The sequence below is a fragment of the Myotis yumanensis genome, unplaced genomic scaffold (assembly GCF_028538775.1).
Source record: "Myotis yumanensis isolate MYYU_CA2020_CCGP unplaced genomic scaffold, mMyoYum1.0.hap1 SCAF_6, whole genome shotgun sequence".
Classification (NCBI taxonomy): Eukaryota; Metazoa; Chordata; class Mammalia; order Chiroptera; family Vespertilionidae; genus Myotis; species Myotis yumanensis.
The window spans coordinates 76,104,020-76,117,522 of NW_027223757.1; the positions used below are offsets into that span (position 1 = coordinate 76,104,020).

The 13,503-nt window shown below is 45.0% G+C and overlaps 1 protein-coding gene across 1 annotated transcript in view; it reads left to right on the forward strand.

Moving 5' to 3' along the window:
• The first annotated feature begins 772 nt into the window (after positions 1–772).
• ELOVL5 (ELOVL fatty acid elongase 5) overlaps positions 773–13,503 on the forward strand; it is an 82,672-nt gene continuing 69,941 nt past the window's right edge. Inside the window, exon 1 of the mRNA XM_070418408.1 lies at positions 773–914. The gene's annotated coding sequence lies outside the window, so the exon portion shown is untranslated. The remainder of the gene's footprint in view (positions 915–13,503) is intronic.

The window sequence follows — 13,503 nt, forward strand, 5'->3', positions numbered from 1 at the left end:
ATATGGCGAAAGTGTGGAATACAAGGATGATACAAACCTCAAATTATCCAAATATCAATGAAAAACAGCAAGGATCTTCTATTTGTGCCCTGAGCACAAAGCATTTTGTCTTAAGTGCTTAACTTTCTATAGCTGAAAAGCTATCACTTAGTCCACCACGGTTCTTCCTTTTACAAATCCTTGGAATAATTTCTGGCGAAGAAATGGCATCAGAATCCCTGAGAAAAACCAGGGTAAATCTATCCACAAGGGAGTAAAGCTATAAACACCAGTTCTGAGTGGTTTTTGTTATTGCCTTATCTTGTTCAACTGCAGACCTTACTTGCGGTGGTCTCCGCAGGCATTTAACCCTTTTAGCTAAAACCAAGGAGAACTAGATCCCTTTCAGAACCGTACCAGGGACGGCTACGAGAGGGGGTTTCTGTCGTCCAAACGCAACGACACAACCATGCCACGCCTGGCATGGAGTGAATCAGAGTTCAGGGCATGGGGAACCTCACAGCCGCTATTGCGCAGGCTCTGCATCCCACGCAGGCTTATTAGGAAGAAAAGGGATAAAATTGCCTAGAGACACGTGAACCAAAGGGGACCGACCCGGGCCTGGGCTACCCACTGGGGGCGAGTCTGAAATTTACAATCACGAAAGTTCTATTGTCTCGCGATTGGCTCTGGGGCCGCATGACATCATAGCGCTTGATTCAGCCTCCGGGCTCCGATTGGCTGGCCGCGCCATTGTGACGTCACGGTCAGCCCACGTTCTGATTGTAGATACCCGGCGCCTTCCTCTTCCCATCGCCGCGGTGCTGGGCGAGCGGTGCCTCCCTCCCACGTCGTCCTCGGCTCCGGCTGGCCACGGGCGCTCCCGCCGCCTCCTCGCCGCTTCTCCGAGCTGCTGTGGCGCCTGGAGCGGAGAGGTAAGCCGACAGCGCCAGGAAACTTCGCCTGGGGCCGCCGCTCGGCCATGACACTCGAGCGAGCTTGTGGCCGGGACGAGAGGGCTGCGAACCGCCGTTAGGTCCTGAACCTGGTGCGGAGCGACAGCTGCCGGCGCGGCCCGCGCTCCGCCGGGGAGGCTTAGGCGCCCGGGTGGCCCGCGCCCGCCAGCCCGGCCGGCTCCGGGGGCCCCAGCCCGGCCCCCCAGGACGGACGGCGGGCGCGGGGAGAGCTGTGCGGGCGCCTCGGGGGGTTCCACCGTGCTTCGGGCTCACCCGCTCCGCGTGTGGAAGCAGCAGGCGGGTAGTTTTGTACACTTAGAGGCGCCGCGGGAGCACACACGGTGCCCAGCCCGGAGGCGGGATGGATGGGCTGGTGCGCTCCGACCCGCCCGCCCGGTCGGGATGAACTCGCGGAAGGGCGGTCCAGGGAGGCGCCTTCTGAAAGAGAGAGCTTTCTTTGGGAAGAACAAAACCTGGGTGAGTTCGGAGAGTCTTCAAGGATCGGGGATCGCTAGTCTGATCCGCACCGAGACCCTGGGCGTGCCCGCCTTTGCCCCGCGCTGAGCGGGCAGTGCCAGTGCAGGGGACTCTCCTGTCTTGCCTCTGCCCCCACCCCCCCGGGAGAGGGGGAGCCTGTTAGCCCCGGACCACTTCAGTGTTTATTAAAACCAGATCATTCGGGGAGGGATGAGGCCGGTGCGAATGCGAGGGGGCGGGGCCTCGAGAGGGACCGGGCGGCCCTTTAAGGAGTTGGGGCGCTGGAGAGGCGGGAGCGGGCGGCGGAGAGGGTGGCGCGCGGCCCGGGAGTGGCTCTGGGCCGGGGGAAGCCCTTGCGTAACGTCTATTGCGAATTGTAAGGAAAAGTGCTCTTTTACAGTTTCCTTGTGAGTAAGACTCACCCTCTTGCTCCCGGGACTGCCCGAGTCCACCCACCCGCCTTGGGGTGGAGGGAGTCATGCCTGGAGCAAGAGTTCTTTCAAATTGTATCCTGCATCCGTTCTGTGCTATTTATTGCACTTTAAGGGTGGTGGTTTCCCCTCCTCACGGTCGTTGTTCAGCTTATCTTCCAGCTTCTTGATTGCAAATTTAAAGAATGCAGTTGGCCAACTTTGGCGTGGGGGTGCGTATGGATGAATACAGTGCATGACGTATGAGCTGGGCTGGGGAGCCGGCGGGAGAATGGTGCGGAGCAAGCAGCCTTAATTCTTTAATAGCGGGATCCGTGGCAGGAAGTGCTGTATAGAGTTGTACGGAAGAGCTGGTGTTGCTTGTTAGGCTTTGTAACTGTTCCCCTAATCGCTTGGTAGATAACCTGTTGGTTTGCACTTGTTTTTCTTGAACGTCCCAGCCAACAGCATTTGGTGCAGAATCTACAGATAACGCACGCGGCCGGTTCTGCACGCCATGCCTGTGGAGGATCACTTTTACTTTCCATCTGTGGTAGCGGCGGGAGGTGGATCACTCTCTTGGTCAGCTTGCCGCTGCCTCGGACTCTCCAGGAAAGCTCCACACTTGAAAGAGAAACATCACTCATGTCCCTTTGAGATTCCTACCCCCAGGTCATAGCTTGTCATTGCCAGGAATTTTTCTGTAGTGTTTTCTCTTGCATTTCCTTTTCTTTTCCATTTCTAACGGAAGGCAAAAGGGAAAATGTTGATGATGGTTACAGATGACCAATTTTACAGAATATAGGGTAGAACTTTGCTGAGAAGTTTGATTGTCAGGTTTTTAAGAAAAATACCTCATAACTTCAGACTATCCTCATCCCCAATTCAGTTTCCTTGTCTGTCTCTAAATAGAGTGTCATGTTACAGAATTGTTGATTTCAAGAGATGATACAAGTGAGAGAGCCTAACATGGGTCTGCCAAGTGTTTCCTTCTCCACTTTTTTTTTCTTCTTGGGGAAGGGGAAGTGAGGTTTAGGGGATGTGGCCAACAATGACATCCGAGAATCTTAAATAACGGAGAATATTCAAAACTAGGTTTTCATGAACACAAATTTCAGTATCCCTATGAAGTCACTTTTGAAAATGAGGTAAGTTATCTCATTCCCTGGGATGAGTAGAGTTTTTGTTTTTTATTAGAGACCTTGATTTTTGGATGTTTGACATTTGCAAGGACTTTTCAGGGATCTTTTTTTTTTTCATCTCCACCTGGTTCGCTCTCGGCATAATTATTGGTTGCCCTCTGGCTGCTATAGATGAGCATATCAGTCCTTGGGTGTCTTATTTCCCACTTGAATTATACAAATCAAGGTAAACCTGGTAACCTTCCTTTAGGATAACTCTGATGCCTAAGTAGATGGTAAAGAGTTCGAGTAATGGTTTTACTTCTTTCTTACTCCGCCACATTCTTCCTCTCCCCTGAGAAATTTTGTAATTATTTTGAATTTGGGTTCCTCCTCTGTTGCCTACCAACTCTTCTGTTCCTGATGGGATCATCTTTCCATTAGTTACCCATAACTAAGTCTTTACATACATTCAGTTTTAGATAATTTTGATGTGAGTACCGTCCTTTAAATAGTTGCTTTCCATACATAATTCTTATGCCATCCTGTTAAAAGTGTTATCCTTACCTTAAAGAATGAGAACTAAGGCCTAGAAGTGCCAAGTGATTTTTCCAAATTCATCTCTCTCTCTCTCTCTCTCTCTCTCTCTCTCTCTCTCTCTCTCTCATTATACCTACCTGCTCCTTTGTCTATCCTTGCACTCCTAGAACTTGTTCAGTGAACTATGTGCCATTTATGTAACTCTGTTACTCTGTAACTTACAAATCTAACCCCATATTTAAAGGACCATCTTCAAGCCATCCAAGATTAACAGTTTGTCATCATTCAGATCTGCCTAAAATCTATTCCCTTCCTTTTAGCCCATATTTTATTCATTCTTTTTATTCATTAACTTGTCAGTTACTGAATATGGTGTGCACGCGCATGCGTGTGTGTGTGTGTGTGTGTGTGTGTGTGTGTTTGAGAGAGAGAGAGAGAAAGAGAGAGAGAGAGAGAGATTGATTGATTGCAGGAGAGGTTGTATTATAAAGTTGAAAGACATCAAAGGGCTTTCTGAATTAGCTTACACTTTAATCCTTTCATACCCATACCTAATCTGCACCTTGGGCTGAAAGGAGGTCGGTAGCAGATTACTGGAGGACTTGTCTAATTATACCTGATAAAGCTTTATGGCAGAGCTATTCACATTAGAAACATCAGTGCCTCATACTCTAGAATTGGTTAGGGTGCTTTTTGTGCAGGAGACAGACAACCCAACTCAGATGGGCTTAAATGAGCACCTGACCCGAAAAGTCCTAATGGCAGAACTTGTTCTTGTTACTCTGAAGTGTTCTCCAGTGTTGTTATATTCATAGTCTGATTTTTCAAGATGACTTCCAACAACAGTTTAGACCAGGGGTGGGCAAACTTTTTGACTCGAGGGCCACAATGGGTTCTTAAACTGGACCGGAGGGCCGGAACAAAAGCATGGATGGAGTGTTTGTGTGAACTAACATAAATTCAAAGTAAACATCATTACATAAAAGGGTACGGGTACGGTCTTTTTTTTTTTTTTAGTTTTATTCATTTCAAACGGGCCGGATTCGGCCCGCGGGCCGTAGTTTGCCCACGGCTGACTTAGGCCATGTTTACCTGAAGAAATTAATAACTAGATAAATATGATAACCTGGGGTCCATCCCAGAACTGAGGAAGTGGATTTACAAAGCACCTCGTCCTAGGCATTTTGGCTCAGTGGATAGTGTTTGCCTGCAGACTAAAGGGTCCCAGGTTCGATTCCGGCCAAGGGCACATTCCTGGGTTGTGGACTCGATCCCCTCCAGTGGGGAGCGTGCAGGAGGCAGCCAATCAATGATTCTCTCTCATCATTGATGTTTCTCTCTCCCTTCTTCTTTGAAATCAATAAAAAAAAAAAAAAATCACCTCATCTACCTGGCTGCTATTACATCTTAAGGAAGGGCCTGTGTGGACATGGGAGAAGTGAGCCACGGCGGTGGCAGTAAAGGCCTCAAAGAATGTTAGTAGTAAAGAAACAATTGGATTAAACTAAATAGAATTGAACTGACATTTGAATTTAGGCTTACATTTCATAGAGGAATCTTACGTCTAGAGATAGAGGACAGGCATTCTTTCAGAGAGGGAGTTTGGAGAGTAAGCAAGTGTAGAATTATTGAGCAAAAGGCAGGTAGTCCCGTTGGCAGAAACTGATAGAGAGGGCAGAAATGGAAGAAAAAATTAGAAAGGCAAGTTGTTGGTGATAATAAAAATGGTTAACTTTTATTGAGCTATTATGTGTCAAACCCAGCACTGAGCACTGTTTACATGGATTTGTCTCAATGACTAATGATTGTTACTATGAGCATTTCCACTTTACAGGTGGGGAAATGGAGGCTCAGAGACACTTGCCCAAGGTCACAAAGCATTCCAGCCAGGTTGTCATATCTCCTAGCCCGCTGGGAGGCCCCACTTTGAGCCATGGCCGTGAACATAGACTGGAGAGAGCTAATTGAACTAGCTTGTTGCTTGGATAAGGTCTGTGTGACTTGGAGACCAATTGGATTTCAGGGCCAACAAGAGGAAGGGCACTCTTAAGATTGGGTGGTAGAAGAAACATGGTATCATAAAGGGAGGATGAGGAAGCTTTGTAATCAGGTGGAAATATCCTAACAGTCCAGCTACATGTCCACACAAATCATTTCTTCCTCTTGAGTCTCAATTTCTCCTCTTTGCAGCCTCTCTTAACTACTTTCTTTGTTGTTGCCCTTCTGCAAGTACATGTTTCTACCACATTTCATTCATTTTGAGACAGTTTTTCATGTTTTAGCATATCTGGGTAGAGATGCAGCTTATAATCAGTGCATCTTCAAATCACTACAAGCATTTTCCACACTTTAATATTACTGTAACTAGGATGCTTCCCACCTTGTAATGAAGTATCGCTAGTGAGAAAAGGCAGATCCCAGTATTGCTAAAGCTCATGCAGCCATTTGCTGGTGGATCCAAGAGTAAGAACCAAGTCTTCTGGGCTCCTTCCATCAGCTAGGTTACCTCAACTCACATAATAGGTGTTAAAATAAACGTTGCCTCATGCTACAGGATTGTAATAAAGCACATGCACATTTCTTTTTTGATTGCAACTCAAGTAATGTGAGAATTTTGGAAGGCATGGTTGTTTAAGGTAGGATGCCTCACCTTTGTATAGAACCTAGCTGCCATGGTTTCTTGTTCCAACTTGCCACCAGCCATAAGAAAATCAACTCTGGGCATTGGCCTTTTTTTCTTTAAAAATACAAGATTTAAACCAACGTGACTTCCAAGGCCCTTTCAGAAGTAAATTTTTTCTTTTCCCTTTTGCCAAGAGCAAATCCTTTGTTTCAGTTTGACCAAGGATAGGGACTGAAAGTTGAGATCACTCAGGTCTTAGAAAGGTAGATGTCAGAATCACTACAGTTTCTCTTTAAGTGGTTAAACATAACCCGGGAGATGTTTTGGCCTAGCAAAGTGACTTGTTTAGGAAGATAACCTGGCCTCATTTTGAATTACTGTAATAGGAACTCCCATCCATCCATCCATGCCCCCAACCCCAATTTCAATCCATAAATTTTATTATTACTAAACTATTTGGTTCCTACTGGCCTCCCGCTGGCATGTTTTGTCCATGGGAAAATTTTTATTTGACTTGTAGGCATTCACTTTTAGACTTGTGTGCCTGGGTTTAAAATATTCGTGCATGGTGAGTGTTCAGAAAAACACAATTCCCACCCTTGCTCGTCCTCCTCCCCCACCATTGTTTGAAGTACAGCTGTGTGTGATGTGTTTAGTCTTGCTAACTGGGATTTAGGAAATAGTTGTTTTCTCTTCGGATTTTTAGTGCTGGTACTGTCACCTTTTCTCCATTAGGGGAATAACCATTTCTTGAAACATAACTGCAATTTCTAACGATAATCCTTATACTGGGTCAGCACCCTACTGTTAGCACATGCCAGTTACAGGTTCCATCTCTATGAAGTTCTACCTTTGCCCTTTCCTTTCCCCATTGTCAACAACTTCCCCCTGTTAGAATCTTTCATAAGCCCATACTAAACAGACCTCATAAAGTCATGTTGGAGAATTGGCCTTTATTTTATGAGTTATTCTGATCCCCAGATTACCTATTCCCCTTTTTTCTTGGCCCAGCAAACAGTACTACGAAGTAATTGTTATGAATTTTTCTTTCCCCAAAGAATAGTTCTCATGATACCAAATTCAGTAATTATTAATATGTTTCCCTGGGGGGTTGGCAGTGTTTGTCCCTAGGGGTAGTGTTCAGGGTACCTCTGCTTCAGTCTTTGGCAGAATAAAGAAATTACTTTAATATTTAAATTACTTAAATACTTAAATTTGACACCTCCGTCTGCCCAATTTGTGAGCTGATACATGCCTCTGTAAAAATTTGAGTTTACTTTTTATGAAAATTCTGAGTATTTATCTCTTCTGCAGATTTGAGGTTCATTGATAAGAGCATCTACTGTGCTTTTTTTTTTTTTTAATTTAAGCAAAGCTGTAGGAAGCAGGTTGAAGAAAGTACCTTTCAGGCTAGCAGCTACCCATCTGGATAGGGTTCCAAATCTGCCACCTATGGCTCTGTTGGCTCTGGCAAGGAGTTATTCCACCTCTTTGAGACTTCTCTGTAGAAATTGGAAGTGATTTTACCTGTGCCTACTATGGAGGGTATTCAAACCATCAGTATTACACATGAAAGTTATCTAGGGAACTGACTTAATTTGATGATCATGGTAAAGAGATCCCTCTATTGTATAAGATGTTCACTGAAGCATTGTCCATAACAGCAAAAGATCAAAAGAGTAGAGTAAATGTCCTTCAGAAGAGTAAATCACACTACAGCTGGGCAATGGAATACTTTGCAGTTTATGAGAAGAATGAGGCTGATCTGTGGGTACTGAATACAGCTGCTCAATACCACATACCGGGCACTTTTCTAAGGCCCTCTATGTATATTTATTTTGGCCTCACAAACCCCCTGAGGTAGGTACCCCAGTTTTGCAGATGAGGAAACTATAAGGCACAGGAAGGTTAAGTGACTTGTTTAAGGCTCCACAGCCAGCAGGTAGCAGAGTCAGGATTCAAACTCAGGCAGGCTGCCTGCAGTCTGCTCGTTACCACCTTGGCATGCTGCACGCGGTTAGACCTAAATAGTAATCTTTGCATTTGCAGCTCTTGATACACAACTGGAAGAAACAAAGCTGAGCTTCTTACTCATCATTACATTCTGGATGTTGACAATATATTCAATATAGAACTTTTGACAGTAACTAACTGTTAGGGAAAAGTAAGCTAATAGGGGAATAACCTTTATGATCAGTCCTTGAAAAAGTGACCTTTTTGTTTTTTTCCTGACTCCATTTTTAGAGATTTTGCCCTTTTGATATAATCAGAAGTGCAAACACAGAAGAGCTCTATAATTATTGGTGTAAGAAATCAGTGTTCAAAGCCCAGTTGCCAATTGGCTGGACTAGCATGACTGGCCAAGGACATCTGGCATCGGTTTCTTTACCTGGCCTTGCCTGGGTTTGATTTACAGAGTGGTAAGATCTCAAAGGTGTGGCCTGGGAGGGACGGGCACCCAAATCCTCTAGTGAGCCTCTGTCTCCAGACGGTCTGATTTCCCTTGGGTGGAGGTGTAAGTCATGTATATTTTGAAAACATCTACTAGGTCAGCTGACACAGGTCCTACTAAGGGCCACTTGTTCAGACTGAAGATAGACATGTTTTCACCACCTTCAGTTCTCTTGGGTCATTAGACTCTGTTAAGTGCGTCTTTATTATATTTCTGGGTGTGGTCTCTAGGTCTGACAGCATTATGTTGGCTATGAGTACCATAATTCCTGAAATAAGAGAATCACAAAATGCACAGAATGGCTTATATATTAACATGGAATATGACAGGTGATAAAACAACTTCTATAGACACACTCTAGGGAATAGATGAATAAATGATTATTAGATTGTGCTTGCTTTTAAAAATGCCACAGTGTAGCCTTGCTGGCATGGCTCAGTGGTTGAGAGTTGACCTATGAACCTGGAGGTTGTGGTTTGATTCCCCGTCAGGCACATGCCTGGGTTGCCAGCTAGATCCCCAGTGTGGGGCATGCAGGAGGCAGCCAATCAGTGATTCTCTCTCATCATTGGTGTTTCTATCTCTCTCTCCCTCTCCCTTACTTTCTGAAATAAATAAAAAAATATTTTTAAAAAATGCCACGGTGTAGCAGGCTTTTTTTTTTTTTTAATACATTTAACTCTGCCTCTCCCTCTCCTCATTCACCCCCACACTCAAACAACATTTATAAAATGTAGGTGTTTAGATTCAGTTTTTAAAAATAAATGTGTTTTTATGTCACATACCTTATTTATATTCCACAGGTTTGAATTTATGTTTCTCCACCCTCTTTTAATTTCTACCAAGGCAACAACACTGCCTTTGTATATTTTGTATGAGTGAGCCTGGAGAACATGATAATTTATTTTGAGTATTCAGGTAATCACATCAGCTAAGAGATGGCAATCAGATAAGAATTACTAACTGCATATAGCAGAAGATGTTGCTTAAACGCCTCTTAAATGTTTCTCTCCCAGCTATTTGTAATTCCAGTCTAATTTAATGCCGGGAATATGATTGAAGTGGAGCTCAGCCTCTTTCAGGTCTTGAAGGGACCCGGTAGAGGCATGCTTGGGATCTTGAAGCCCCTGGCCAGTGCTTTGACATTGACTGTCTTCTCTACAAGTTTGCTTCAACCAAGAAGGTGGCTGCCCTGTGAAACAGGTCAGGGTTTCTCCAAAGAACAGGGCCCCTGCAAGATAGTATCTCAGGACTTCCCTGTCCCCAAGAGGATGCTATAAATACTGTGCTTCATTTCCAGAGCAGCTCTTTTTTGTTTACTTGGCAAGGAAATGTGGGTTTGGAATAGGCTCAGTGACCCCAAAGGAATATGAGTGCATTGCACAGTGAGGAACGTGCTTTTCACTGAGCCCTGGCACAGAGCTGCATGCTTGAGTTTCTCATCTTTTTAAGAAATAGGACTCGCATATTTTATTTTATTTTTTTCTCTTTTAATTTATTTTCTATCTTTTTTTTTAATTTAAATTTTAAATTCTTTTCTCTTTATCCAGAGGGGGGGTGTGGGGGTGGAGGTTCGGGGGAGGTGGATGGGACTGGTATATTTTAAAGGGCTTTCCAGAATTTAAGATTTAGTTGAATAGTATTCAAGGTACTGTTGGAAGACCGATTTCTTTCCTTTTTTAAAAAGTTTAAATTCTTTATTGTTTAAAGTATTACATAGGTCTCCTTTTTCCCCCATTGACCACTCCCTGCCGCCCCCCCCCAGCACATACCCTCACCCTCCAACCCCACCTGTGTCCATTGGTTATGCTCATATGCACCCCACCTGTCTGTGTCCACTGGTTATGCTCATATGCATGCATACAAGTCCTTTGGTTGATCTCTTACCCCCTCACCCCCCGCCTTCCCTCATAGGTTGGACAGTCTGTTCAATGCTTCTAAGACTCTGGTTCTATTTTTGTTCATCAGTTTATGTTGTTCATTATATTCCACAAATGAGTGAGATCATGTGATATTTATCTTTCTCTGACTGGCTTATTTCACTTAGCATAATGCTCTCCAGTTCTATCCATGCTGTTGCAAATGGTAAGAATTTTTTTTTTTTTTTTTACAGCAGCATAGTATTCCATTGTGTAGATGTACCACAGTTTTCTAATCCACTCATCAGCTGATGAGCACTTAGGCTGTTTCCAAATCTTAGCTATTGTAATTGTGCTACTATGAACATAGGAGTGCATATATCCTTTCTGATTGGTGTTTCTGGTTTCTTGGGATATATTCTTAGAAGTGGGATTAGTCGGTCAAATGGAAGTTCTATTTTTAATTTTTTAAAATATATTTTTATTGATTTCAGAGAGGAAGGGAGAGAGATTAAGCATTTTTTCATATGTCTCATGGCCTTCTCTATGTCTTCTTTCGAAAAGTGTCTACTTAGGTCCTTTGCCCATTTTTTTTTTTTAATATTTTAATAATTTTTATTTCTTAAAGTATTACAAAGAGTATTACATATGTCTCCTTTTTTCCCCCCCTTGAGATTCCCCCGGCCCCTACCCCCCGCCCCCCCCCCCGCCCCGTGTCTTGTGTCCATTGGTTAATCTTATATGCATGCATATAAGTCCTTCAGTTGGTCTCTTAATCCCCCCCCCCCAACCCTCCCCAGGCTTCCCACTATAGTTTAACATTCTGTTCAATGTTGCTCTGCTTCTGTATCTACCCCTGTTCATCAGTCCATACTGGTCACCTTTATTTGTCCCAACCTCACTGGAGTAGTCTCAACCTCACCAGGGCCGTCTGAGCCTCACCAGGGCCGTTTCAACCTCACCGGGGCTGTCCCTACCTCACGGGGGCCGTTTCAACCTCACCGGGGTCGTCCCTACCTCACGGGGGCCGTTTCAACCTCACCGGGGTCGTCCCTACCTCACGGGGGCCGTTTCAACCTCACCGGGGTCGTCCCTACCACACCGGGGCCGTTTCAACCTGACCGGGGTTGTCCCTACCACACCGGGGCCGTTTCGACCTGACCGGGGTTGTCCCTACCAGACCGGGGTCGTCCCTACCTCACGGGGGCCGTTTCAACCTCACCGGGGTCATCCCTACCTCACGGGGGCCGTTTCAACCTCACCGGGGTTGTCCCTACCACACCGGGGCTGTTTCAACCTGACCGGGGTTGTCCCTACCACACCGGGGCCGTTTCGACCTGACTGGGGTCGTCCCTACCTCACGGGGGCCGTTTCAACCTCACCGGGGTCGTCCCTACCTCACGGGGGCCGTTTCAACCTCACCGGGGTTGTCCCTACCACACCGGGGCTGTTTCAACCTGACCGGGGTTGTCCCTACCTCACGGGGGCCGTTTCAACCTCACCGGGGTCGTCCCTACCTCACGGGGGCCGTTTCAACCTGACCGGGGTTGTCCCTACCACACCGGGGCCGTTTCGACCTGACCAGGGTCGTCCCTACCTCACGGGGGCTGTTTCAACCTCACCGCCTTTGCCCATTTTTTGATTAGATTGTTTATCTTCTTTTTGTTAAGTTGTATGAGTTCCCTATAAATGTTGGAGATTAAACCCTTATCAGAGATAACATTGGCAAATTTGTTCTCCCATGCAGTGGGTTTTCTTGTTTTGATGATGGTTTCTTTCACAGTGCAGAAGCTTTTATATTTTGATGTAGTCCCGTTTGTTTATTTTCTCCTTAGTTTTTATTGCCCTAGGAAAGTGGTTGGCAAACTCATTAGTCAACAGAGCCAAATATCAACAGTACAATGATTGAAATTTCTTTTGAGAGCCAAATTTTTTAAACTTAAACTATATAGGTAGGTACATTGTTATTAACTTAATTAGGGTACTCCTAAGGCTTAGGAAGAGCCACACTCAAGGGGCCAAAGAGCCGCAGTTTGCCGACCACGGCCCTAGGAGATATATCAGTAAAGATATTGCTACGACATATGTCTGATATTTTGCTGCCTATGGCTTCTTCTAGGATTTTTATGGTTTCCCGTCTTACGTTTAAGTCCTTTATCCATTTTGAGTTTATTTTTGTGTATGGTGTAAGTTGGTGGTCTAGTTTCATTTTTTTGCATGTATCCATCCAATTTTCCCATCACCATTTATTAAAGAGACTGTATTGACTCCATTGTATGCTCTTGCCTCCTTTGTCAAATATTACTATTAATTGAGCATAATGGCTTGGGTTGATCTCTGGGTTCTCTGTTCTGTTCCATTGGACTATATGTCTGTTCTTGTGCCAGTACCAGGCAGTTTTGAGAACAGTGGCTTTGTAGTATAGCTTGATATCTGGTATTGTGATCCCTCTAACTTTGTTCTTTCTCAGGATTGCTGCAGCTATTTGGGATCTTTTTTGATTCTAGATGAATTTTTGGAGAGTTTGTTCTAGGTCTTTGAAGTATGCCATTGGTATTTTAATGGGGATTGCATTGAACCTATAGATTACTTTGGGTAGTGTGGACATTTTAATGATGTTGATTCTTCCAATCCATGAACACGGTATATTCTTCCATTTGTTTATGTGGAAGACCGATTTCAATGGGTGACCTAGTTGAATTCAAGTATCCACCCACCCATTATCCATCTCAGATATTTATTTCTAACACTTCTTTCCTTTAAACTCCAGTCTCATAACTTCCATCAGTGTGGTTCACCTGGATGCCCTGCAAATCTCTTTCTCCTGTTGGCCAACATGGTCAGGAGCACCACCATCCACCAGTTTTCCCAAGCCATCGAGCCAGCAGCAGTACTCGGGTCCTTTTCTCTCCCATCAACCACATCCTTCTCCCACTCCCTCCACCTGTACTCACCACATTTGTCCATTCAGGCTTCTCTGTCCCTCTCTGTCACCCCCTTCCCCTTCCTCTGTCTGCCCCTAGAGCAGGGGTGGGCAAACTTTTTGACTCGAGGGCCACAGTGGGTTCTTAAACTGGACGGGAGGG